General features: G+C 42.1%; 1 long non-coding RNA gene across 2 annotated transcripts; it reads left to right on the top strand.

Moving 5' to 3' along the window:
• Positions 1 to 25,877, top strand: LOC308392743. 2 transcript variants are annotated; one of them, XR_013970860.1, is made up of 3 exons: positions 1 to 555; positions 2,334 to 2,515; positions 20,137 to 25,877. It is a non-coding gene; the product is annotated as an uncharacterized lncRNA (long non-coding RNA). The 2 variants fall into 2 exon arrangements; XR_013970861.1 differs by having other exon boundaries at positions 17,308 to 25,877.
• Positions 25,878 to 26,594: the final 717 nt, after the last annotated feature.

Genomic DNA, 26,594 nt, shown 5'->3' with positions numbered 1-26,594 from the left:
GAGTAACGGAATACATGTACCGCCGTTACGTATTTAGAATACAAAATATGAGTAACTGTATTCCGTTACAGTTACCGTTTAAAAAGGTGGTATTCAGAATACAGTTACTTTGTTGAAATAAATGGATTACACTGCGGTACTTTCCTGTTTCATTTTGTCGCGGGTCAGGACTGTTTGGGTTTTGTTTGACAGCTACGTTCTTTCGTTCCAGGCGGCAGCGTTACGGTTGCCATGGTTACAGGGCGACGCTCTCTCTCTCTCTCTCTGCGACTGTGTGTTTCCTGGGTGAGAGAGCGCCTTTTCGTTGTTGTTGTTGTGCTAAGCTAACAGGCAGAATGCTACAAGCATAGCTCTAAAGAATGCAGCATCATGGGCAGTATAGTCCGTGCTGCAGGGAGAATGCACTGCCATACACGTTATGTGTCTGTGAGCGCGAGGAGGGAGAAAAAGGCGAGTGGAAAGGTATGAGTTGTCGTCGAGGAAAAACGGGAGCTGGAAGCATGTAAATATAATATTAACCACTGCAGCCAAGAAGAGTGCCTGACGAGCCCAGCTGTAAGTAAGCTATTAAGACTCGACTGTACACCGTGTTCGTGTTTTCCTCCGAAAACAATAAGTTCCGTTGGAGCAGTCTTTCAACGCCTCTCTCTGTCTCTCGCAAGAAAAATTGACCCACACAACAAAGTAAAGCTATTTTTCGGCTATGAGCCGACAGGGACCCCGCCGTATTAGTCAGAGGTCCCTTTACTACAGTTCGGAGTCGCGGACCTTCAGTAATAGTAATAAATCACACAGCAATAGTACATTCACGTTGTTGTAAAAAGCACGATAATATATTAAGTAATCCAAAGTATTCAGAATACGTTACTCTCATTGAGTAACGTAACGGAATACGTTACAGAATACATTTTGGGGCATGTATTCTGTATTCTGTAACGGAATACATTTTAAAAGTAACCTTCCCAACACTGTCTGTAAAGCACTTTGAATCACCTTGTTGTTGAATTGTGCTATGTAAATAAACTTGCCTTGCCTTGCCTTTATGCGATTAATGCATTTTATACATGGTCGCTGAAATAAATAAATAAAAATAGATACTAAGTCTCACTCATTTCATAACCCGGTGCCTAACACACTGTCAGCACAAGACATCTTGTAAAGACCGGAGACACAGAAACAACTTTGATCAAATTGCATTATTTTACACCTTGGAAATGAAAACAGACAGACATTACATTACCTTAGAATTCTGGATTGTTTCATTGGTTACTTTAAATATTTGTTATTATTTATTTGAAAGCAACACTTTCTGATAAATATGTACAGATTTTTCTCAGTTTTGCCTTCCATGACACCTCCTGTGCTCGTGGCCTATAGAGGTGGCAATCCCTGAGGCCGAAAAATGAAGCCAGCGACTGCAGTTCCTCTAGTGGCCACCAGATGGTGTCTCCCAAAGTGACTCGATTCACATCGACTCCCATATTAAAATATCCCATTTACAGCAGAAATAAACATATCTACAGACCACTTCAAAACAGGTCTCCGTGCATAGTTTTCCAATTCATAACAAGTACACAGATTATAGCTAATATCTGTGTTTGTGCATTGCAGTTGTACACTCTTATGTCCAACTTGCTAACTAAAGCTGTGGTTTATAATTTAGCATGCTGCACCATTTTGAGATCCAAAGACCATCATGGTGATGTTGAGGCTTTAAAATTTGGTGTCTTAAACCTGTTGCAGTAGCTATATTTTATACATTCAATGTGTGGCTATGTAGTTATGCACAAACAACATGGCTGCCTGTGGCTCACATTGATGTGTGAATGCCATATTTTCCTTTCATGCTGTATAAATTACACTGACAGGAAAGATGTCATTAAGAAATATCTATTAAGGATAAAGTAGAACTGTCCATGTTCAAAAGCATATCTATGCACAATGTGGATTTAATGTGATTTTATACATAAAATGAGAGATTTGTGTGTTTCTCTGTAGCTGTAATCTCAGGCTGTGTCTGTGCAGTTAAAAAATAGGTGGGGGTGTATTTATGTGTGTCAGTAGGAATGCAAAGGGCAGAGCAGTGAGATGGAGGAGAGGATCTTCCATTATAGATCTGACCTGAGGGGTCACACACACACACACACACACACACACACACACACACACACACACACACACACACACACACACACACACACACACACTGAGCTGAGAGAAGTTGACCATTAGTTTCCTCCCCATCACTCCACCTGCTGACTGCAACTGTCTCGCTCTGATTTATTTCCTCTTATTGACTGTCTGCTCGTGTGTCTGTTTGTCTTCCACCGCAGAGCAAATCTTCCCTCTGAAATCAGCCATTTGCTCCTCTATGATGCTGTTTTGAGTCTCGTGATCATCTCGACTGGCAGCTGACCTTCTCCTGTGCCGATGCTGATCTTGTTGAAGTTACCTTTTGCTGGTGTCATGCAGTTGATAATCCTCTCTGAGGATCCCTGAAGCAACACTAAACAAGGTGAGTCTCCTCCTTAGTTCGTTATGATCTCTCTGAGGACATGGTTGGAGGAGCTCGTGGTGGTGCCCACGCCCATGTCTCATTTAGCTGGGGTTACACCAACATCAGTCTCTCTGACAAGCTTAAATGGGAGGTTTCAGTCAATATTCTCAGATAAATGAATCCCTTTCACTGTCTACTAAGCAGTAACTACACCAACAGTGAAACTGAGAAGAAGAGGATTTAGCTCAATTTTACGTTTGAAAACCAACACAATCCGATTGTTAAGTGATGACGTGAGGAATCCTACTTCCGGGCCTAAAGTAGTCTGCGTTTAATATGGCTTTTGTGTTATTAACATGTTTAATGTTTTGTATTTTCTTCTATTTAATCTCAAAAAGCTCCTAAAGCAGTCAGTGATCACTGTTGACCTCCCTCGGCTTTTATTACCGCTAACTATTTATTTAAGCTCAGTTTTTAAAACCTTAGGATGTAACTACAGCCCAGCCCATGCAGCAGTATATGAATGACTAACCTCATATGTGGACGGATTATCTCAGTTGTTCTCCTGGCTGAAGTTTGGTCCTTTTACAGCATCCTGCCATGCGATTACATTTGTTCCTAACCACCGAGAACACGTTAACTTTTATCGAGTGGAAAAAAAGTTAGCTGTTTATATTATGCTAACATAGCTGTGTCGCTAGCGGTCACGTAGCACATCATTATATACCAGCTAGATCATTTTATTAAAGATGAAAGACTTTAGACAGTTTTTCAACTCTCAGTAATGCCATAGTGATCGTTTGATATATGAACCTGCAGCGGAGTTTAGGTCCAGACACGGCTAGTGACGTCAGACTGAACAACCGGATTACTGCTGCTTCTTCATATATATGTAACCATCAACAAACAGAAAACCAAGCATTTATTCAGTTGATCAGTTTTTAGATCACTATGTGCTTGAGGAGGTGTTACTCTTCCACATCAAAAGGAGCCAGTTGAGGTGATCTGGCAATACTAGGGTGCCTCCTGGGTGCCACCTAAGTGAGGAGTTTTGGGATGTCCTACCATGAGGAGGCTCTCGGGCAGATCCAGGAGACACTGGAAAGATTAAATATGTCACCTGGCGCAGGAACACCTGAGGAGAAGGAGGTCTGGGCATCCCAGTTTAGACTGCAGCCCCTGCAACCCAGACCCAAATAAACACTAGAAAATGGATGGATGAAAGAAATGTAAAAGTCAGATTTTGGTCTTAATATTTCAATTTGGACTAAATATTTGGAGTTAATATTTTACTTTGTAGTGCAGTTTGCTCATATATTAATATATCCAAGATTTTAACAGTGGCCCTCATTTAAAGCCCTGTGGAACCTGCTGTTGCTGAATGTGAAAAACATCTTATTGTCAGAACTTATTATTAAACAGTAAGAAGAAGAAGAAGCAGCTGATAAACACTTACTTTTTCCAAGTATAGGGCAATGTTTAGGAATATGTTTGATCTTCTATATTTATTATTGTTTTAAGAATAGAGGTATCTGGTCCTGAGAATAGCATTATAGGTTGCTTGCATTTATTGGTCACTTTCTAGAATTTCTCTTAGACTCAGCCAAATGTAAGCTTCACAAGTTTCTGACAGCTTGTGATTCGTGTTTTTTTTTTTTTTTGTTAACGTATAATCAAAGTTGTCTTTTGACGTCTTAACTACAGAAATGGAACAGGAGCTGCATCATCTGTCAAGCAGCCAAGAATTACTGCTGTCACTGATGATTGGGGCCTCAAAGAGAGGAAAAAAAGACTGACGAGAGCGTATGACAGCAGTGTAACTTATACATAAATGGTAAATGGCGTGTATTTATATAGCGCTTTACTAGTCCCTAAGGACCCCAAAGCGCTTTACATATCCAGTCATCCACCCATTCACACACACATTCACACACTGGTGATGGCAAGCTACATTGTAGCCACAGCCACCCTGGGGCGCACTGACAGAGGTGAGGCTGCCGGACACTGGCGCCACCGGGCCCTCTGACCACCACCAGTAGGCAACGGGTGAAGTGTCTTGCCCAAGGACACAACGACCGAGACTGTCCAAGCCGGGGCTCGAACCGGCAACCTTCCGATTACAAGGCGAACTCCCAACTCTTGAGCCACGATCGCCCCACTGGAAGCTGGAAAAATGTGGAATTTATTTTAGTGCTCAACTTTTTCATATTTGACATTTAGGGCTTTAAACTAACAGAATCTAGGGGGAAAGTTTCCCCAGCAGAATGAGTTTGAAGGACCTCAAAGAGCGGAAAAAAAGACTGACGAGAGCGTATGACAGCAGTGTAACTTATACATAAGCTGGAAAAATGTGGAATTTTTTTTTTGTGCTCAACTTTTTCATATTTTACATTTAGGGCTTTAAACTAACAGAATCTAGGGGGAAAGTTTCCCCAGCAGAATGAGTTTGAAGGACCTCAAAGAGCGGAAAAAAAGACTGACGAGAGTGTATGACAGCAGTGTAACTTATACATAAGCTGGAAAAATGTGGAATTTTTTTTTTGTGCTCAACTTTTTCATATTTTACATTTAGGGCTTTAAACTAACAGCCTCTAGGGGGAAAGTTTCCCAGCAGAATGAGTTTGAAGGGCTTTTAAGCATACATATGTGGACAAAAGTGACCCTTGTTTGCCGAGCTGCAGTTGGGTAAAGTTGTTGCATTATACTGTGATGTTTTAGACATGAGTTTGCTTCAATCAGCCATCTTTGTGGACAAAGATAAAAAGTTTTTTACATTGTCATCAATCGTGGTTGGAGCAGCAACACAGTCAACAAATCAGCCTTTTAATTACAATAATAAACGTACTGCACCCCCTGATTTGTCAGTCCTAAGATGACAGCAGTGCAGAATAAACCCTGACTGCGTTCATGACATGATGTGTCCAAACAAATGAACACAAGACAAGTCGAAACATCACGTTTTCTCCACCAAAAGTGGCCCACGAACATCACAGAGAGCGTGAAAGTTTACATGCTTAAACTGATGAAGGTTCACATTCCTCCAACCCCAACCTCCGATCTGTAAGTGATTATTAATGAGTCTCATTACAATCTTATCTAGGCATCATGAACAACTCACAGGAGCTAAAGTTGTGTTTGTTGCCTTCAGCAGTTTGTAAGAGTCTTTCCTTTTATTGTTTCACGTACCGTCACCATCATTGGGTTCTATGCACATGGCCTGATGGTGGTAACAAATCCAGCAGTATCCCATATGGAAAAGATATATATATATATATATATATATAAATCTTATAAAGTTTGTATCTGTCTTGTGTGAAACTTGTATGAAAAGCATACAAGAGTGAAAGCAGATATAAGATCCCTTGGTGGCTGTAGCTCAGGTGGCAGAGCAGGTCAGCCACTAATCAGAAGGTTGGTGGTTCGATCCCAGGCTGCCTCCTGGCTGTGTGCCAAATATCCTTGGGCAAGATACTAACCCCATGTTGCCTACTGGTGGTGGTCAGAGAGCCCGGTGGCGCCAGTGTCCGGCAGCCTCGCCTCTGTCAGTGCGCCCCAGGGCAGCTGTGGCTACAATGTAGCTTGCCATTGCTAATGTGTGGGTGAATGACTGAATGTAGTGTAAAGCGTTTTGAGGTCCTTAGGGACTGAGTAAAAGCGCTATACAAACGCAGGCCATTGAAAAATTATATAAATGAAACTTGGATGTTTTGGATACTTCCTAAAACAATATATGAAAGTAATGAGAAAGTGGCCACTTTCATGAGTAAATCATATAAGCCTTATATGATTCACTATATGAAGCAAGCTAAAGCTGATGCAAGTCTTTTATACGTTTTTCCTATTTCTTTTCCATATGGGTATATTCAAACCATGCTCATATGAATGAACTCTGAGAAAACAATTCTTCTTGACTGACCTGTTTCAAGGACTTGATGTCACATCACTCTGGTTTGGAGTGTGTTTTTGGTTTGAAATGAATTTAAACGTTGTCTTAATGTTATTAAAGCTAACTTGGCAACACTGAGGTTTAAATAAGTGAGATACAAAGATGGTGAGTTGGTTTGTGCCTTTTTGGAGCTAATTTTTTTTCCAGCCTACATACTTTATCTTTCTTTTCAAATGTGCTGCGGCTTAACAAAAACAAAAGCAAACAGAAACATGTTGCAAAATCAGACAAAACACAGTAAAAATGGAAAAAACAGCAAAAAAAAAAAAGAGAAAAAAATATGAAACAAAACGGAAGATTTCTGGGGAAACAATAGGAAACAACGACACAAAACTCTGTTGTGTCGTTGTGCTTTTTCAACATTTTTCTTTTTGTTGGCGTTTCTTGAGCTGCTGTTGGTTGGCCTTTCAGGACCACCATACGTCATTAATTAAGACTCAGCAGAATCTGAAGGATTATAATCGAGTGTTTTATTAGATTCTGATAAACGTTTTAAACTTTTCATTCTTTCACCTGTTGACTAATAATGGTGAAATATAAAAAATAATTCAAAAGTAGACCTAGTCTGCATGCAAGTCTGATGTAAATACAAATAGAAAGACTTTAAGGATCATGTTATTACTTGCAGAAGAGGAAAGTTGTTAAGAAATTGTTTCAGCGCATTATTATCGGTGTGCTGAATAACTGAAGCATCATTTAAACTGTTGAATCTGAAGTCACATATCTCCCAATTTGAATTCAGAGCTTTTTGGTCTGTTTAATAAATAATATATCACTTACTGATTCATAAGAAATTAAATTGGTATAAAGATCAAGTTACTTGCTGATATCCTGCTTGCCTGTGTTTCTACCTCTGCTTTCTCGCTTAGTTTGACCCTTTTAAATAAAAAACTCATATCCAGTTTTTCTCACCAAAAATCTTTTCATCTCTGAGGTCTAATCTTTTCTGCATTCACATAAATACATTTTTGAAGGATTTTTAATACTTTGTTCCTTTTTATCCAGCGACCTTTCATTGCTCTCTTGCTGTGAGTGATGCTTACCTTTCTAAAGAAAATCACAATATAAAAGCACCTGACCTGAAACTTAATAATATGGAAGTATCGACACACAAATCCAATTTAACAGTGTGATTTCATCCTACTTTTAGTTTTGTTATCAAAAAAACATCTTAAGTTGTCTGATGTTGATTTTAAGTGACCACAGCCGCGTGTAGAATATGTCAGAGGCTAGTTTTAAGTCTTCATTAAAGATTGTGGCATCAAAGATGGACCCGACCACATATTTGCACTCTACACAGACTTTACTTCCAGTTGTTGTTCTTTCTACAGGCTTGCAGCTTTTCAGCTCCCAGCTGAATACACAATACAACAACTACAACTGGAGCCAGCACCAACTTATGAGCTGAATGAGCTCAGGTGTATCAGCCTTCCCCACAGCCAGACCATGAACCATGCCCCGCCGCACAGATCCATACATTTTCTTAATCCAGCTCAGGGCTGTGCAGAGAGGTTTAAAGGGGCGGGTGCTCAAAGTTAAAAAGGGGCACATTGAACCAGGCTGAATAACAACAACACACATTCATCAAGAATCTAATATGGGCAACAAGGCAAAGCAAACGTAGCTGATGCTTTACCTGATGGGTACAATGTTGCTGTTGAGGGGTTGCTGTGGATAGTGCTGGAGGGCAGGGCTGTGTTGATCTGAGACTGTAGACATTAAAAAGTTCATAGGAGAGATGGTAGCTGATTAAACAAGTGTCATGAGATAATAACAAAATGCAAAGATTGGTGACAGCACTTGGAACCATAAGGCAACAAAAAACTGTGAGAAATAATTTAGGCTCTGCCTGTGATTCACTCTTTGCTTCTCTTCTTCCTTCCATCCCATCATTTCATATATCACTCTCCACTTGCTGTCTATCTGAGAACAAGGCACAACTTGCTATTGCAATAAACTATAATCTAATTATCCACACCTAACAACTCTTGCACTTAATCTAAATGATGACAGAAAAATGTCATAGCCCTGCCTTTAGTAGCCTCACACAGCTCCTACTGTTTCCTCCTCATGTCCTTACCAGGCATGTCTGGGCAATGTTACAGTGGGGCAAAAAAGTATTTAGTCAGCCACCGATTGTGCAAGTTCCCCCACCTAAAATGATGACAGAGGTCAGTAATTTGCACCAGAGGTACACTTCAACTGTGAGAGACAGAATGTGAAAAAAAAAATCCATGAATCCACATGGTAGGATTTGTAAAGAATTTATTCGTAAATCAGGGTGGAAAATAAGTATTTGGTCAATAACAAAAATACAACTCAATACTTTGTAACATAACCTTTGTTGGCAATAACAGAGGTCAAACGTTTACTATAGGTCTTTACCAGGTTTGCACACACAGTAGCTGGTATTTTGGCCCATTCCTCCATGCAGATCTTCTCGAGAGCAGTGATGTTCTGGGGCTGTCGCCGAGCAACACGGACTTTCAACTCCCGCCACAGATTTTCTATGGGGTTGAGGTCTGGAGACTGGCTAGGCCACTCCAGGACTTTCAAATGCTTCTTACGGAGCCACTCCTTTGTTGCCCGGGCGGTGTGTTTTGGATCATTGTCATGTTGGAAGACCCAGCCTCGTTTCATCTTCAAAGTTCTCACTGATGGAAGGAGGTTTTGGCTCAAAATCTCACGATACATGGCCCCATTCATTCTGTCCTTAACACGGATCAGTCGTCCTGTCCCCTTGGCAGAAAAACAGCCCCATAGCATGATGTTTCCACCCCCATGCTTCACAGTAGGTATGGTGTTCTTGGGATGCAACTCAGTATTCTTCTTCCTCCAAACACGACGAGTTGAGTTTATACCAAAAAGTTCTACTTTGGTTTCATCTGACCACATGACATTCTCCCAATCCTCTGCTGTATCATCCATGTGCTCTCTGGCAAACTTCAGACGGGCCTGGACATGCACTGGCTTCAGCAGCGGAACACGTCTGGCACTGCGGGATTTGATTCCCTGCCGTTGTAGTGTGTTACTGATGGTGACCTTTGTTACTTTGGTCCCAGCTCTCTGCAGGTCATTCACCAGGTCCCCCCGTGTGGTTCTGGGATCTTTGCTCACCGTTCTCATGATCATTTTGACCCCACGGGGTGAGATCTTGCGTGGAGCCCCAGATGGAGGGAGATTATCAGTGGTCTTGTATGTCTTCCATTTTCTGATGATTGCTCCCACAGTTGATTTTTTCACACCAAGCTGCTTGCCTATTGTAGATTCACTCTTCCCAGTCTGGTGCAGGTCTACAATACTTTTCCTGGTGTCCTTCAAAAGCTCTTTGGTCTTGGCCATGGCGGAGTTTGGAGTCTGACTGTTTGAGGCTGTGGACAGGTGTCTTTTATACAGATGATGAGTTCAAACAGGTGCCATTCATACAGGTAACGAGTGGGGGACAGAATAGCTTCTTACAGAAGACGTTACAGGTCTGTGAGAGCCAGAGATTTTCCTTGTTTGAGGTGACCAAATACTTATTTTCCACCCTGATTTACGAATAAATTCTTTACAAATCCTACCATGTGAATTCATGGATTTTTTTTTTCACATTCTGTCTCTCACAGTTGAAGTGTACCTCTGGTGCAAATTACTGACCTCTGTCATCATTTTAAGTGGGGGAACTTGCACAATCGGTGGCTGACTAAATACTTTTTTGCCCCACTGTATATCATGAGTAATATTTTTTTAAATCCAGCTAAATAAAACACACACATGCACACACAGTGACATTTTAGACCTTCTTCAGAATACTGTATATACTATGGGCATCATGGTGCTGATCCAGAATCTTTTTTTTTATTATTATTTATTACTAGAGCTACAATAATAAAGCAATGAGGAGGGGGAAGTAATAAATATGAAATAATGTCATTATGATGATTCCATTTGTTTCACTATCCACTCTGTGCAGGGGCAAAGCTTATTACATTTTTAAACTGTAGAGATACAATCATTTTACTGCTGTAAAATCCAAATTTTGTCTTATTTAAAATATAAATCTAATATAATCTGCTTCTTAATGTATGTTCTTTAAAATACAGTGTGTTTTAATATATTATAATTATAATAATGCATAATTATGTGGACATGCATATTAGATCGTTTTTTAGTGAAATATAATCCCTCCAGAAAGGCAGGAAAAGCCCTGTAACTTGCTTTAAAACTAAATATGTTTCTAAATACTTTAAAACTAAATATGTTCCCTAAAACGGTGACAGAGCTACAGACCCATGACAGCCTTACACAGGTAGCCAGCAGCTATGACCAGCACTACTTGTGCAGTTAATAAAAGGACAGGTAATGTTTGTCACGCTGTTGCACACACAGCACGCTCGTTTGTTTCAGTTCGTCAGTTGCAACAAGACAGCTTACCAACGTGTACGTAATAAGCTGATACTCCTGGGTGCTATACACTACAGTGTGCGCTGTACACCTACTTACTGGTTTTGTCGCATCAGTCTGTGTCTCTGAGTTAACTTGTGTTTCTCCTACAGCTCCGGACCGCAAAAAATGCGCGTGCTCTTTGTGAGCTCGTTCCCGGCTCGTAACCAGCGCGTTCTGCCGTCAAGGGCGATCATTGGTTAAATCTGATCATGTGACTGATGCAAGCCAGATCCTTTTATTTAGCAAAACTGTGATTAATAGTTAAATATTATTGTTGAGGGGCACAGACAAGACTCTGCACGCACACACACATTAAAAAAAAAAAAATTTAAAAATCTTTTTTTAAAAAGTTGCCTCAACAAAAGGGCACCTTGGGCACCCATCAGGAAAGGGGCGGGTGCTCAAGCCCCTCTAGCCCCCCCCCCCCCCCCTCTGCACGTGCCTGATCCAGCCTGATACTTATCCTTATCCACTTATCCAACTCACGGTCAAGGTGAGAGAACCTGTGGTCTGGAAGATATCCCAGCAATTATTAAACAGTGTGACATTCATTTTGTAAATTATAGTCCCATTTAGAAGATAAATGATGACATGTACCCAAAAAACCATGACTAATTTCAGTGTGTTTCATTACAGAATCATTTTAGATTCAGAAAATGATCTTCAGCTTTTGGTACTAATCAACACTGAAGAGTTAGCAGCTTAGTTTTATCAGTAGATATGTTTAGTTATGGTCATCCCATATGGAAAAGATATACCGTAATTGTCGGGCTATAAGCCGCTACTTTTTGCACAAGCTTTGAACCCTGCGGCTTTTAGTCAGGTGCGGCTTTTCTATGGATTGTCCATGATTTTTGACATATCGTAAGACGATTTGTTTTGTTTGTTCCGCTGTTGTACGGCACTACGTTGCCTGGTGGAAGGGCATGTGATCAGACACACAGTATCGGGGTTAAAGAGTGGTATGTTGGTCACATGTCCATCCGCCAGGCAACATAGTGCCGTACAAGTAGCGCGAAAAACAAACTTCAAAGTAGCGCTATGCGTTCAGCAGGAGGCGTGGATGATGAGCGGCGTGGATGATGAGCATAACTTGCAAAAAGCAAGTTATGCTCAACTCCACCGGTGGAATCTGACAGCGTGGAAAAGTGTGAAAACATCCATGATCACCAACGGATTTCGAAGGGCTGGACTGCTGCATGATGGAGAGGAGGACACCGCCACGGCCCTTCAGAGGGTGTTCAACTCTGACACTGACAACGAGGATTTCTTTGGTTTTAAAAGTGACAACAAAGGAAAGAAGCTGAGAGTGGATGACGTAGCCATCCTGAGCCTGTTCGTATCCGACACTGGAGAAGAGGACTTTGGTGGTTTCAGTGTGCAGGAAGAAGAGAAAGATGGTGGTGAATGACTGACCTTTCTTCTTGTTAAAGCTGTGTCACTGCACCTGAGCCTAAAAGGTAGTCCGAATCTATTTTTCTGGTGTGCTGTAGGTTATTGTTATGTACTACATTTGTTACTCATTTATGAAGCACAGTACATGTTTCGTACTTGTAATTACCGCTACTTGTATATATACCTAAAAAGTTATGCAAATATGTACCCATAACTTGTTTTTCAAAATATTAATAAAAGGGGTGTGTCTCCAAACAGCCATCTCTTTCCTGACAATTCCCTTTGTGCACATTCTCTTACATATGATAAGTCAACATTGAAACACCTGCGGCTTTTGGTCAGGTGCGGCTAATGTATGTACAAAACAGGATTTTCCCCTGATTTTAGCTTGTGCGGCTAATATTCAGGTGCGCTTTGTAGTCCGGGAAATACGGTATATATAAATCTTATAAAGTTTGTATCTGTCTTGTGTGAAACTTGTATGAAAAGCATACAAGAGTGAGATATAAGATCCCTTGAAAAATTATATAAATGAAACTTGGATGTTTTGGATACTTCCTAAAAAAAATATACGAAAGTAATGAGAAAATTGCCACTTTCATGTGTAAATCATATAAGCCTTATATGATTCACTATACGAAGCAAGCTAAAGCTGATGCAAGTCTTTTATAAGTTTTTCCTATTTCTTTTCCATATGGGATATCCGCTCCAAAACCAAAAGCTAGATACCGTAATCCAGAAATACAAAAACACGAGGCTTCAAAATGATGGGTTACATCAACACTCCAGAGAACAGGCTCCAGGTCAGGCCTATGTGGTGATTGACAAATTGCAATCATATGAGTGTGTGGCATTCCTCTGATTCACAGTCAATCCACTTGACATTTGTGACATCTGGTTTTAAAAATCAATTTAAGGTGACATTTGAAAAAACTCAGCATGCATGCTGCTATCCACATTACACACACACACACACACACACATACTGTAAACACACAGATCTCTATGGGCTCAAATTGTGGTCAAAATTCGTACTTCTAACTTGAAACTTGTGTGCAGAGTTTCACACATATTTTTTGGCTATGTCCACTAGAGATGGCACGATACCACTTTTTTATGTCCGATACCGATACCGATATCCTAAATTTGGATATCTGCCGATACCGATATGAATCCGATATAGTGTTTTTTAATCAACAAAACTGTTTTTTAAATATCTTGCTGCATTTTGTATAAGTTCATACTCAAGTTTAAAACAACAACTACACTAAAGCTATTCTGTTATACCTGTATGCAAAAAAAAAAAATTTCATAGTTCAGCAATACTGATCAATCTAATAAACTTAAACCTACACCATCCTCCCTATTCTGGTATTTTAAAGAGTACTTAGCGTAAATATTAAGCAACCTAACTAATAGGGTTCCAACTCCCAGCAACAACAAAAATAAATAAAAAATAGGGAACCACCCCTCACGCTCCACCTCATGATGCTTAATCGACGTAATCAACCTTAATTTGATGCAGTGTGAAAAAAAATGCACAGAAATCAATTATTTTTCAAGAAATATTAAATAGATTCAACATCTTTCTTCAACAAAATTGCAGACTGCACAGATGGTACCTTCCCAAAGGAAAAAGTACTATAGCTTACTAGGGTATATATATTAGACTTAATAGTTACTATATACAGTAATTGACTTCTATTCATTTTACATCAAATTAAAACTTTGGGTGTCAGATAATTATTTATTAAAAGCTAGACCTAAGCTGATTTAAATCACGCTTTTCTCCCCTCGTGTGTTTAATGATAAATATGGTGGTCAGCACCAATGTTCCCTCTAATTGGATCTAACTGAGTTTTGCAAACTACAAAGTTTTTAGCTACTGTTTACCTAAAAATGCAGCCAAGGCGTTTTTTTTAAATAAACATTTCAAACTATTTTCAAGACATTCAGCTGTTCTGCATCAAATTTGATGCCACACAATTTATTTGTGCCACTCTAAAAAATAAAAAAATAATTTCTGTCCACTATGAGATAAAGTAGAACAACAGCCTGATACCTGCAGGCCTGACAACAGGAGATGTATCACTCCTGTAACACCTGTAACATTCAGCAGTCGCCTCATTGTTCTGACACACACAACAAAACTATTGACTACACTACACACTAACTACACAGGATTTGCGCAAAATCTCTCACATCTCAAAACACCACTGTCACTCCTAAAACTTCCCCCCCTTCCTAAATAACTAAATGCCATGTTGCCATCTCATTTTTTGATTGGTCGACATGGTGCATTTTTCCACCAATAGGAAAGGGTGGGGGGTATTTTGGTTTTGTTTTTGCTCACAGGCTTTTGAGCGTTTTCCTTATAAAACCCCGTTTTTACCGTTTCTTCCTGCAGTAAATATAAACAACGACAGTATTCAGGAAGAAAACCAAACATTGCAGATATTTTTATCATAGCTCTGGTTTTACGTGGCCTATCAACACAATTTAAAAACTGGTATAAAGTCCACACTTTTTCCGTCAATTGTTCCGTCTGTCCTGCTCACATCTCCAATGGTTGTACACGTTGTCATTAACGTGGCTTCACTCCACATCAGCCGCTTTGCTAGCTAAAACACCGGCGTCGGCACATAAGGACGCTGTCACAGCCTGTCAACGACGTTGATTAGCTGCGTATATACGAATGTGAATCGCATGATTGGCTGGACTATGGGATAAGGTGGCATCATTCTAATCCCATACAGGAGCAGCCAGTCACTTACTGACTAACACTGCAAAACAGAATTGTTAAAGTATTAATGTTAATTTCGATTCAGGTTAGATTTTGTTTTTGTGCGCAACGCAGATTTTCTGTGCGCAGAGACCGTGCCAGCAGTGTGCAATTGCGCATGTGCGCAGCTTAGAGGGAACATTGGTCAGCACTGACATGGATTCATATCCCTCAGTCCACTGGATTAACACGGAGGCTCTGCTTTTTATTTACTTGTTGCCATGGTAAATCCTACTCACACATGCACTTAGCTCTGGTTGAACACTCAGAGTTGAACTTACTCTGATTGTCTGTTCTGGAATGGGAAACTCAGAGTTGCAAATCTCAGAGCTAATCAGCTCTGACTTCTAAACGTCTGGTCTTTCTGAGTTAAAAAAAAAAATAACAATGCTCTCGGTTTATGAGTCGGTCCAGAAGAAAACTCAGCTGCACATTTCCCAGCCGTCCAAAGCTGTTTTTTGCATTGCCTTCAAAGACATTCATGAAAATTCACGATGTTACTGAATTGTCTGTTTCAATATCTGTTTGTTCTTACTCGGTCATCTTATTCAGAGACTGCTGTGCTAATCCTTCCAGAGACTGTATATTCTGTATATAAAGGTGTTTATGCTTAACAAGAAAAAAATTCAGTGTGAAAAAAGTGATTATCCCAAGAGTGCAGAGTAGGGCTGGGCGATATATCGAGTTTTTTAAAAATATCGATATATTTTCATACGAGATATAAGATGTGACAATATCGTTTATATCGATGTAGTCTATGTTACGTTATAATTATACTTGTGGAGCCGCAGGTTTGCCTCTCTTTCGTCCACTTTTGTCTCTACGCAACGTTACTCGGCCTCGCCTCTCCTTCACTGAACACAACCCCCCCCCTCCCCCATAGCTTCACCTGCAGGCAATGACAAGATGAAAGCGAGTTACCGCGGATCGCCCCGTGCGTGGGGCTGGACGGTGTCAACGTGTTAACGAGCTAACCGCGCTAACGACATGCAGCCCGGAAGGGGTGCACGGCCTAAAATCCTTTCATTTTCTCAAAAATCGACAGTGCGCCTTATGTATGAATTCTGGTTGTGCTTACTGACCGCGAACCGATTTTATGTGGTACACAGCGCTCAGCAATCTGTCAAAAAATGTTTTAATATGACTTTGCTAAGCTACGGAGCTGCACCGCTTGATGGATTGTTGGAGGATTGTGGCTACTGAGGAGGAGCCTCGCGGAGTGATATGTACTGTGCTTCAACGTAATATTACCGTACTGTGTGTGTATAAGGACCACAAATGGCACCTGTTCAGAGACGTGGTGCAGCTGTGAAATCTGTCTCTTTGTTATTATGCTCAGCGTCTATTAGTTTACATTTTGACTGCACAATTGTGAGCTTTTTGTTATGCACAAAAACAACATTGTTTTCTTTTATTTATGGACCATGATTATTTAATAAATGCTGATAATTTATTTTTGAGTAATTTCTTCATGTACATCTATGCTGTATGTAAATAAAAGTGCCCGTGTGACATCTGGGACACAGTGTGACTAAGAACTCTCTTTTTGTTCTTAACTTATGGCTTTAAAAAAAATATCGAGATATATATCTTATATCACCATCCAGCTAAAAAATATCGAGATATGAATTTTGGGTCATATCGCCCAGCCCTAGTGCAGAGACACTTCATCTAAGACAGGGGTGCCCAATCCCAGTCCTCGAGAGCTACTGCTCTGCAGCTTTTAGATGCGTCCTTGTTCCAGCACACCTGAATCAAATGAATGCTTCGTTATCAGGCCTTTGCCAGACTTGATGGCATGCCGAAGAAGTAATCCAACTATTTGATTCAGCTGTGTTGGGAGTAGGGATGCATCTAAAAACTGCAGGACAGTAGCTCTCGAGGACTGGGATTGGGCACCCCTGATCTAAGAGGTCACAAAACGCCCCAGAACAACATCCAAAAACCTGCAGGCCTCACTTGCCTCAGTTAAGGTCAGTGTTCTTGACTCTATCATAAGAAAAAGACTGGTCAAAAAAATGGCCTGCATGATAGATTTCCAAGACAAAAACCACTGCTGAGCAAAAGGAACACTTTTGCCAGAAACTATCTTGAAAAAAAAATACTCAACTGACAAGTTAAAAGTTTAATTTTTTAGAAGGTGTGTGTCCCATTATATCTGACTTAAAAGTAACGTAGCATTTCAGAAAAGGAACATCATACTTGCAGTAAAATACGTTGATGGTAGTGTGATGGTCTGGGGGTGTTCTGCCTCCTCAGGACTTGGAACACTTGCTGTGGTAAATGGAACCATGAATTCTGCCGTCTGCTAAAACTTCCTGAAGGAGAATGTCTCACCATCTGCTTGTGATCTCCAGCTGAAGCGCATTTGGTTCTGCAGCAGGACAATGATCCAAAAAACAACAGCAAGTCCACCATTGAATGGCTTAAGGAAAGCAAAATGAAGACTTTGAAGTGTCCAAGCCAAAGTTATGTGTTGCCTGAGCCCATGGATCTTCCCCTCTTCTTGGTAGCCTCCTGCCAAGTCATTTGAGGGTTGCTGTCCTCAGCTCCTGCCAGACTACCAGATGTCTTACTTTATCCTCCTATTTTTCCTTTGACGCTGTTGCTGGCCTTCTGGCACCAACCATTAGCAGGACTCCACCCTAGCCGTTGGCCACCTAGTGTGACTCATCACTGTGAGCCTTCAATTTGTCCTGCTGATGGGCTCTGCGTTTGTCATTAAAAACCTGCAAACAAGTATGACTATATATGTGAAAACCTACACTGCACTCTGGCCTCACAACCTGGTAAGACCTGATCACATGACTGACACATATACCCTGTGTTGCATTTAGTGCACTAACCTTCACATTTTAAGAGATGAGCGACATCCTTGTGTGTTTTTAGGCATTTCTAGATTAATTGGTGTAACCTGACCTTGTACTTGGATCTTTTTTCTTTCAACGCAAGCCGTACAAGGTGCTGCTGTCATCTTTATAAAGAGAAGTAGCTCGAGACAGCTATGGCTCCGAAGCAAAATAGGGAGAAACCCGGCACCCGCAGTGGCTTGCAAGATGGTAGTGAACAACAAGGCCAAGCGGAACAGCGAGGCCAGGAATCTCCATATGCAGACAATGTGCTGACTGAAGTATTAAAAATTGGAAGTACGCTGCAGACTGTCGCGGCTGATATTACTTCGATTAAGACTAAACCTCCCTATTCCTGCTCTACCACACCCACCCACACACACAGGGTTTGGGGTGCAGGTATGTCACCAGGGTGCAGGGGAGCCACTCCCCCTCTGTCCCCTTCTGCCTGTGCCTCAATTTTATTCTGCAACCTAGACATCCACATTACTCACACTCTCACATAACACATACATATAGGGCCTTGGGGGTGGGCACGTTTTACAGCATCCAGAGGATGGCGCTGGTGCCCTACCCTCAATTTTAAATGCATTTAGACATTAAGGGTTTTCGGGAGGAGCCGTGCTGCTCTCTGACAGGAAGCAGGAACCATGCTCTCCTGTGTTTTAAATGCACTTTAGAACAGCAACACTACATATGAGCGGGCGGAGGGAGGTTTGGGGTCTTCACCCCGGTTGTGTTAGCCATCAGGGCTAGGGCTGGGAGGAGGTGCTGGCCGTCAGATTGGGGTCTGGGATGCGAGGCCTCCCTGCTACTGCAGATAAGAAGGTGGTCCGCTTGCCTCCACCCCAGAGAAAAGGGTTACATCTCCTGGGTCTAGGTGCAGCACGTACAAACTCCAAAACACTTGCAAACTCCAAAACACTTGCAAACTCCAAAACACTTGCAAACTCCAAAACACATGCAAAATCCAAAACACTTGCAAACTCCAAAACACTTGCATACTCCAAAACACATGCAAAATCCAAAACACTTGCAAACTCCAAAACACTTGCAAACTCCAAAACACTTGCAAACTCCAAAACACTTACAAACTCCAAAACACTTGCATACTCCAAAACACATGCAAAATCCAAAACACATGCAAACTCCAAAACACTTGCAAACTCCAAAACACATGCAAAATCCAAAACACTTGCAAACTCCAAAACACTTGCAAACTCCAAAACACATGCAAATTCCAAAACACAACGGAAGTGCTCCAGGACGCTAGGGGCAGTGTTGAGCTTTTGTTACCTAGTAACTACACAAGCCAGGAAGTACCAATGACCGGATTTGGGCTGTATCCCAATTCAGGGTCTGCAGCCTTAAAGGCCACATTTTAAGGCCGATTACGTCACAGCGACACGACGAAGGCTGTCCCAATTCAAAGGCTGCTCGAAATGTGGCCCTCAAATGTGTCCTTAATTTCCCTGAATTTTAAGGATGAGTCAGTGTAGCCTTCATGGCCCAACATATCCCAGACTTCATAGCGCGGCGGTGGTGTGGATAATTTTGCCAAAATAAACGGCGGAAGCAGAGCCGCCGATGAGTAAACTTTCAGAAGTAAGTACTGAATATTATGTCACTTATTTATGCGCAAATGTTTTTATAATGATGAACATTAAAACAGTACTGTTGGCCACATGTCGGAAAGTTATGTGACATTAGCGATGTCTGTACTAACTTGGTTTTAAAGCCTTTACTTCAAAATATACGCCGTTCAATAGTTGACTTTAATCTTACAGAGAATGTGATGATTTTATGGATAATTAAAGTCAGTCATATATCCACAAAAACGAAAGTCAGTGATGCTGCTCGGTTTGCAGTCCTGAATATCATGGCACAAGCAGGATTCACTGCACTGTTAGTGTTAGCTATGTTGTATTGTTCGGTGGTGTCGAGCCAAACGGACTTTAACGTGTGTTTGAACGAGCTGACGGTTCACTCGTTAAGCTGAAAGAAAGATGCTTTAATCACAGCAGTCACACATGTGTCCACTGTACCATCTGGGAACTCTTCTTGTTTCGTAATAACACAAACACTAAATCCTCCTTCTTTTGTGCTGTATTGTAGCAGTGTATACACCTGAGACTGTCACCTGTCTGTCCTGCACTCTCTCTCTGTTTCTTTCTCTCTGATTGTGTAATAAAAGTATGAACATGTATTAATAAGTTACACTTGTGTTTGAATCCTGCAGCTTATCACACATTTGATTTCCATGTGTGACAACTGCAAGTGTCCAGAGTGAGGACAGACTGAGGGACCCACTGCTGCACATCATCTGTGAGGCTTTGCACCCCTGATGATCCACCAGGACAAACTCAGCAGTGTGTGAGGAAGAGGAGGAGGAAGAGCCAGCAGCAGCTGACAGATGGAGAGAATAGACAGACTGTTCCCTGGTTGTGAAGGACTGCTAGGAAAGTTATAAGTAATTGTCTGTCCTGAATCAGTTTTATTAGGTAATTTTCAAATAATTGTATCCTCCCAGTGTTTTCAGTGTGGGAGAAAGTACTCAAGGCCTTCAAGTTACACACTATGAAAGGCAGCAACAAGTTTAATGTTCAGAAACCTAAAGTATGTATCAGCAGCAGAATGGAACTAAAAATAAATGTTTGTTCCAGTTCTATGAAGCTTTGAGTATTTTGGATTAGTAGCACTGCTGTGTTTGTTGCATCATATTGCTGTAATTGTTTATGTGCTTTATATATTCTGAGGTAAGTTGATCTATAGTGTTACATCATATTCTATAAGGATGTTATGTGTTTGTATACTTTCTGCCCAGTTTGACCCATTTAGCAGAAGTCAGCCTGTTTAAGGCTCTGATATCTATTCTGTATGACTTAAAGCAGTTATGACATGGTCTGATTTTCTCACCCAATAAAGGAATATTTCATATATCAGTCTACTCTTCATTCTATCAGAAACAGTTATCACAGCTTGTACATTTTCTTTTTATAAATATATGTAAGCAATGAGCCAAATTTAGTAATGCCAACATAATGAAGGAAAAAGATTTGTCTCTTATATATGATACACCTATATATGCACTGTCAAAGATACTTGTCTTTGAGTGAAGATTTAAGATGATAAGACATATAAATAGCTGCAACTTGAATCTGTACTGAGGCTCAGTATTCCATGTTCACTGCTGTAATAGCTAATAATGACTAATATAATAACTATAATATTGGCCATATTATATTTACATTACCAAAGTGAGATGACTTTAGTCTCATGAACAACATTAGCTAATTGTTATTTACTAACTAATCTTAAATGACTGTTCAGTACAGAAATTAAGCCCAAAAATCATGTTTTACCTCAGATACTTATCAAATCACACAGAGCTCTTGTAGAAACAAACAAACAAATGAACAAAATATGTTCTCCCTCATTTCTGTCAAACCAAGTTGTATGACACGTTTCCAGCGGTTAGTATCATGGTTGCTAGGCAACCTGGGAAGCGTGACGGAGACTAGACTGTCCCATACAGACAAACTTGCCGTTTATTTTGCAAATCGAGCTCAACACCGCCCCTAGCGTCCTGGAGCACTTCCGTTGTGTTTTGGAATTTGCATGTGTTTTTTAGTTTGCAAGTGTTTTGGATTTTGCAAGTGTTTTGGAGTTTGCAAGTGTTTTGGAGTTTGTACGTGCTAGGGGCCGCCGTAGTTTTTTCCCATTTCAAGTTGATAAAAATGTTTTCTCTGTTCAGGGGTTTTGGCTGAACAAGCACTTTGCAATAATCTAGAGATCTCAGACCTACCATTTATCAGCTCAAACATCCAACGACATGAATGCTTTAAAAGCATCAACATCAGCGCTTCTCTGACAGCATGGTGGGAGTTTCTAAAATTGACAGCGTCTTCATTAATCCCATGCAAACGTACACCTATCTGGAACAACCCTGACATATTACAAAACAATAATATGATAAACTTTTCAGATTGGAGTGGTAAAGGAATCAAATATTTAGAACATATACTAGAAGGAACAGAATTTATTTCATTTGACAGACTAGTTACACAATATGGGATCAACAAGAAAAGATTTTTAGAATATCAACAAATTAAATCCATAGTAAAAAAGAAATTTAAACCGGGTCAAGTTGAACTACAAACACCACCAAGTGTGGTTCAATTTCTTACTCTTAAAACCCCCAAATTACTTTCCAAAATATACAGAATGCTTTCTAAAACAGATGAATCAATATCACTTCCTATTGCAAAATGGGAAGCGGATTTATCAGTTAACTTAGACCTAAACTTCTGGTCTCAGATTTGCTTAAAAACCTTTCATCTAATTAGAAATCCCAGTCTTCAATTAATTCAATACAAAATATTACATAGAGTGCACTATACAGGTCATCGGATGTTCAAGATGGGCTTTACGTCTACCAACAACTGCTCACACTGCCAAACCAATTCACCGGACAATTATATCCACGCTCTTTGGTTCTGTCCACCAGTTCAGAAGTTTTGGCGCGAGATATGTGAAGACTTATCGAAGTGTCTGAAATGTAACATTCCAACTTCCCCCCTAGTGTGTTTGTTGGGCAGCTTAGATAATGTCACTTCAGAAAAGAATATCGCCCATATGGTTTTCACTGCCCTATGCATAGCCAAGAAAACAGTCCTCATGAACTGGAAAAATAAAAATAATCTTAATTCTAACCAATATAGAAATTATCTATTAGATTACATTAGTCTTGATACAGCCTCTGCCACCACATCAGATTAATTGCTCTGGGCTCCTTTGATCAGCTCCATCACCTAGTGGGGGTGGGGGGTCATAGTTTGGTCCCGCCTTCACTGTTGTGATTGGTGTGGGGGTAGGGACAGGCTTAGGGCGTCGGGGGGTTCCCCGGAGGCATTTTCCTTGGGGGGCTCAACCCGGGGTAGCGGTCATGTCCGGTTAGGGGCTCTGTTGGCTCTCAGGTGACTGTTTCCTCGCGGCTGCGTGCAGCGGGACTAGGGGAGGGTCTGTGCTGACGGACGTGGGTTACTGACCTGGTAGCCTGGCTGCCCCTGGGTGGGTCCAGGATGGGCGTGAGGTTCTGGGGGCGCTCCGTCTCTGGGCTGGGGCCCGGGCCGGGCCTCGGGGGCTTGGGTCCTGGTTGGTGTGTTGCCGGGGTTGTGGGCGGGTGGGTGCATGGGGGCCCAGCCCTGGAGCAGGGTGCCGCCGGTGCATCGAGCCACCTGGGGGGCTCTTCAACTGGTGGGGAAGATTGTCACATCTTGCAGGAGCTTTCCTCTCCTCAGGGGCTCTCTCTACAGGAGGGGGAGATACAGGAGAGGTGGAGGAAGATCTCAGCCTGGGTGTTTATTGTCTTATGTAGTCTGGAAGAAGAGTGGATGGTGGGGTGGGTGCAGTTTTCTCTGTGGTGGGGTTGGGTGGACTGTCCTGGGCTCTGTGGGGCCGGGAGGCGCTGCTGCGCTGGGCCCCGGTCTGGATGGGCCTGGGCCCCCTTTCCCTGGTGGGTCGCGGAGTATGGGGGTGCCTACTGGGGTCAGCGGGGGAGCTGGCCCCAGGGAGGGGTCACTTGCCCCTCCCTTCCTTCCCTCCCCATCTCCAGCTGCCTCCTTCTTCCCGCTCCACCACAACCACCCACACATGCAGGACCTTGGAGTAGGGGTATGTCACCAGGGTGCAGAGGAGGCCACCCCCCCCCCGTCCCCTTCTGGCTGCCTCTGCCTCAATTTTATCCCACAACTTAGACATTCACATTACTCACACTCTCATTACACATACATATAGGATCTTGGGGGTGGGCACGATACACGGAATCCAAAGTACCATCAGGGTGTACACCCCACCCCTGGCGTCGTTGCCCACCTCTCAATGTTAAATACACGTAGACATTGAGGGCCAGCAGGAGGGACCATGCGCTTACCTGCTGCTCTCTGGCAGGTAGCTCCATGCCCTCCTGGGTTTTAAATGCACCTTAGAACACACATGCATCAACACTACAATGAGCGGGTGGAGGGAGGTTTGGAGTCTTCTCTCACCCCCATTCTCTGCGACCTGCTGGAGCGGGGGGGCTAGGAGGAGGAGTTGGCCGTCCGACTGCGGTCTGGAGTGTGGGGCCTCCCTGCTGCGGAGTCGGGGCGGTCTGCCTCCCCCCACCGCAGGGAAAAGGGTAACACCACCTGGGTCTGGGTGCAGTTCCCCCCCTCCAGGGGCAAGGGTACCTAGACCCGGGGCTTAGAGTACGCTTGGGGAGTGTGATCGTGTGTACAGTGTCTCTTTATGTCTGTCTCCACGTTGGTTGAGTGTGGAGTAAGTGTATATGAGAGCATGAGGGTGGGAATGGATGTTTGTATATGTGTGTGCCTGTATTTCTGTGTCTATATGTCAGGTTGGGTGTCAGGCGCCACCTCTCTGGGGACATCTTAGGCCCTCCAAGGTATGGAGGCCTATCTCCCCCTACCACCACTTCCCCTGCCAGTGGCGGACTCCCTCAGACATCGGTGCGTTGGTGGTTCTTTGTGTCCGGGGATGGGCGTCCAGGTACACACTGGCTCACTCCTTGGCGGCCGCTTATCGGGGCCTGGAGCCTGGGGCTTGCTCGGGCCACTTCGGAGGTGGGGTGCCCCCGGCCTCTCGGCCTGGGGCTCGGTCACTCAGGCACGGCTGGCTGCCGGCGGAGCTCACGGGCGCGTCACTGCAACTCCCCCTGGCTTCTGCTCCGCGGCTGCTGAGTGAGCCCTCATCTGGGACTCTCCTCAGCTCTTTCTGGGACAGTGGCGCGGCTGCCCCTCTGTTGGTCTTCCTTGGTCTCTTGTGTTCTGGGGGCCTCTGGATGTCTGGAGTTTTGATCTCCTCCATACCTGCTTCATGCCCTGGAGGACGGGGCTGTGGCCCCCCCACACCCTCTAGCAGATCATTACATGAAGGAACCTTTTAAAAAACAAAAAACAAACGCGTCCATGCTCACAGGTGTACACACGGGTGATCACACCCACAAACTACACCCTTTTTGGCTCCTACCTCAAAGCACACGGTGTTCTGTTGATCTTATGTGCTGCACAATAATGTTTAATATTTAGTATTTACTGTCATATTCCCATATATCATTGTGATGTTGTTTATTCTATTACTCTTGTTCTCTTCTGCTTGTTTTCTTTTTTCTTTTTCAGCAGGTGATCCAGGTGATTGATATGTGCATTTTTTTTCTTTTTCTTTCTGCTCATTCTGTTGGTTTTTGGTTTTTGCCCTTCTCCCCCGTCCCTCTTCTCAGCTGTTTCTCTTTCCCTCTTTCTTTCTCCCCTTCTTTCCCCCAGTCAAGTCTGTCCCATATTCAGTAAGTGAAAATAAAATAAACAATAAAAGGTGAATCAAATGGACCATTATGGCAAGGCTGGGATGGTCAATTTGGTAAAGTAAATCCATTGGGCATCTTTCTTTGCCTTTAGACAACAATTCTGATGGCAAAAGAGCCAAACGGGACAGACAGAAAAAAAAAAAAAAAAAAGCTAATTGTTATTTACTAACTAATCTTAAATGACTGTTCAGTACAGAAATTAAGCCCAAAAATCATGTTTTACCTCAGATACTTATCAAATCACACAGAGCTCTTGTAGAAACAAACAAACAAATGAACAAAATATGTTCTCCCTCATTTCTGTCAAACCAAGTTGTATGACACGTTTCCAGCGGTTAGTATCATGGTTGCTAGGCAACCTGGGAAGCGTGACGGAGACTAGACTGTCCCATACAGACAAACTTGCCGTTTATTTTGCAAATCGAGCTCAACACCGCCCCTAGCGTCCTGGAGCACTTCCGTTGTGTTTTGGAATTTGCATGTGTTTTTTAGTTTGCAAGTGTTTTGGATTTTGCAAGTGTTTTGGATTTTGCAAGTGTTTTGGAGTTTGTACGTGCTAGGGGCCGCTGTAGTTTTTTCCCATTTCAAGTTAATAAAAATGTTTTCTCTGTTCAGGGGTTTTGGCTGGTGGCAATTTCTGGGGTTAATCAGTTGGGAAGGGAGAATGATCACTCCAAAATGCAGGAGCACTGGTTCCAAATTATTGCTAATTTTCTCGCAAAATGACAGGAAAATTTATTAGAATAATGACATGGAATATAAATGGATGTGGTAGTCTTGCTAAAAGACGTAAAATATGGTCTTATTTAAAAACAACACAAGTGGACGTAGTATTTCTACAGGAGACACATTTAAACCAAGGTGAAGAGTCAAAATTTAAAACGGGGTGGTCAGGTCACATTTTCTACAGCTCCTTCTCCAGTGCTCGCAATGGGGTTATCATCCTCATCAAAAGAAATATTAATATTTGTACTGGTAAAGGAATTTAAAGATGCAGAGGGAAGAATAATATGTGTTCAGGCACGGATTGAAGGTGTGATGATGATTCTTTGCAATATCTATGCTCCAAATATGGGAGACCCACTTTTTTATCACAACGTTAACAAAATCGTGGGGGAGATGGAAGGACAAATACTTTTAGCTGGAGATTTTAATGAAGTCATGGATGGTGCCCTCGACAGGAGTAGTTTCGGGAGTTCTGTTGGTAATAAAACCAGAGAGGCAGTCCACATGTTAAAAGACGACATGGGGCTGACGGATGTATGGCGGTTAAGTAATCCAACTAAAAGGGAATACACCTTCTACTCAGTGTTGCCAACTCCTCAGTAAGGAAA

This window comes from Rhamphochromis sp. 'chilingali' (assembly GCF_963969265.1).
Source record: "Rhamphochromis sp. 'chilingali' genome assembly, chromosome: 2".
Lineage (NCBI taxonomy): Eukaryota > Metazoa > Chordata > Actinopteri > Cichliformes > Cichlidae > Rhamphochromis > Rhamphochromis sp. 'chilingali'.
The sequence above is the reverse complement of the archived record's forward strand: the minus strand, read 5'-3'. Positions and strand labels throughout refer to the sequence as shown.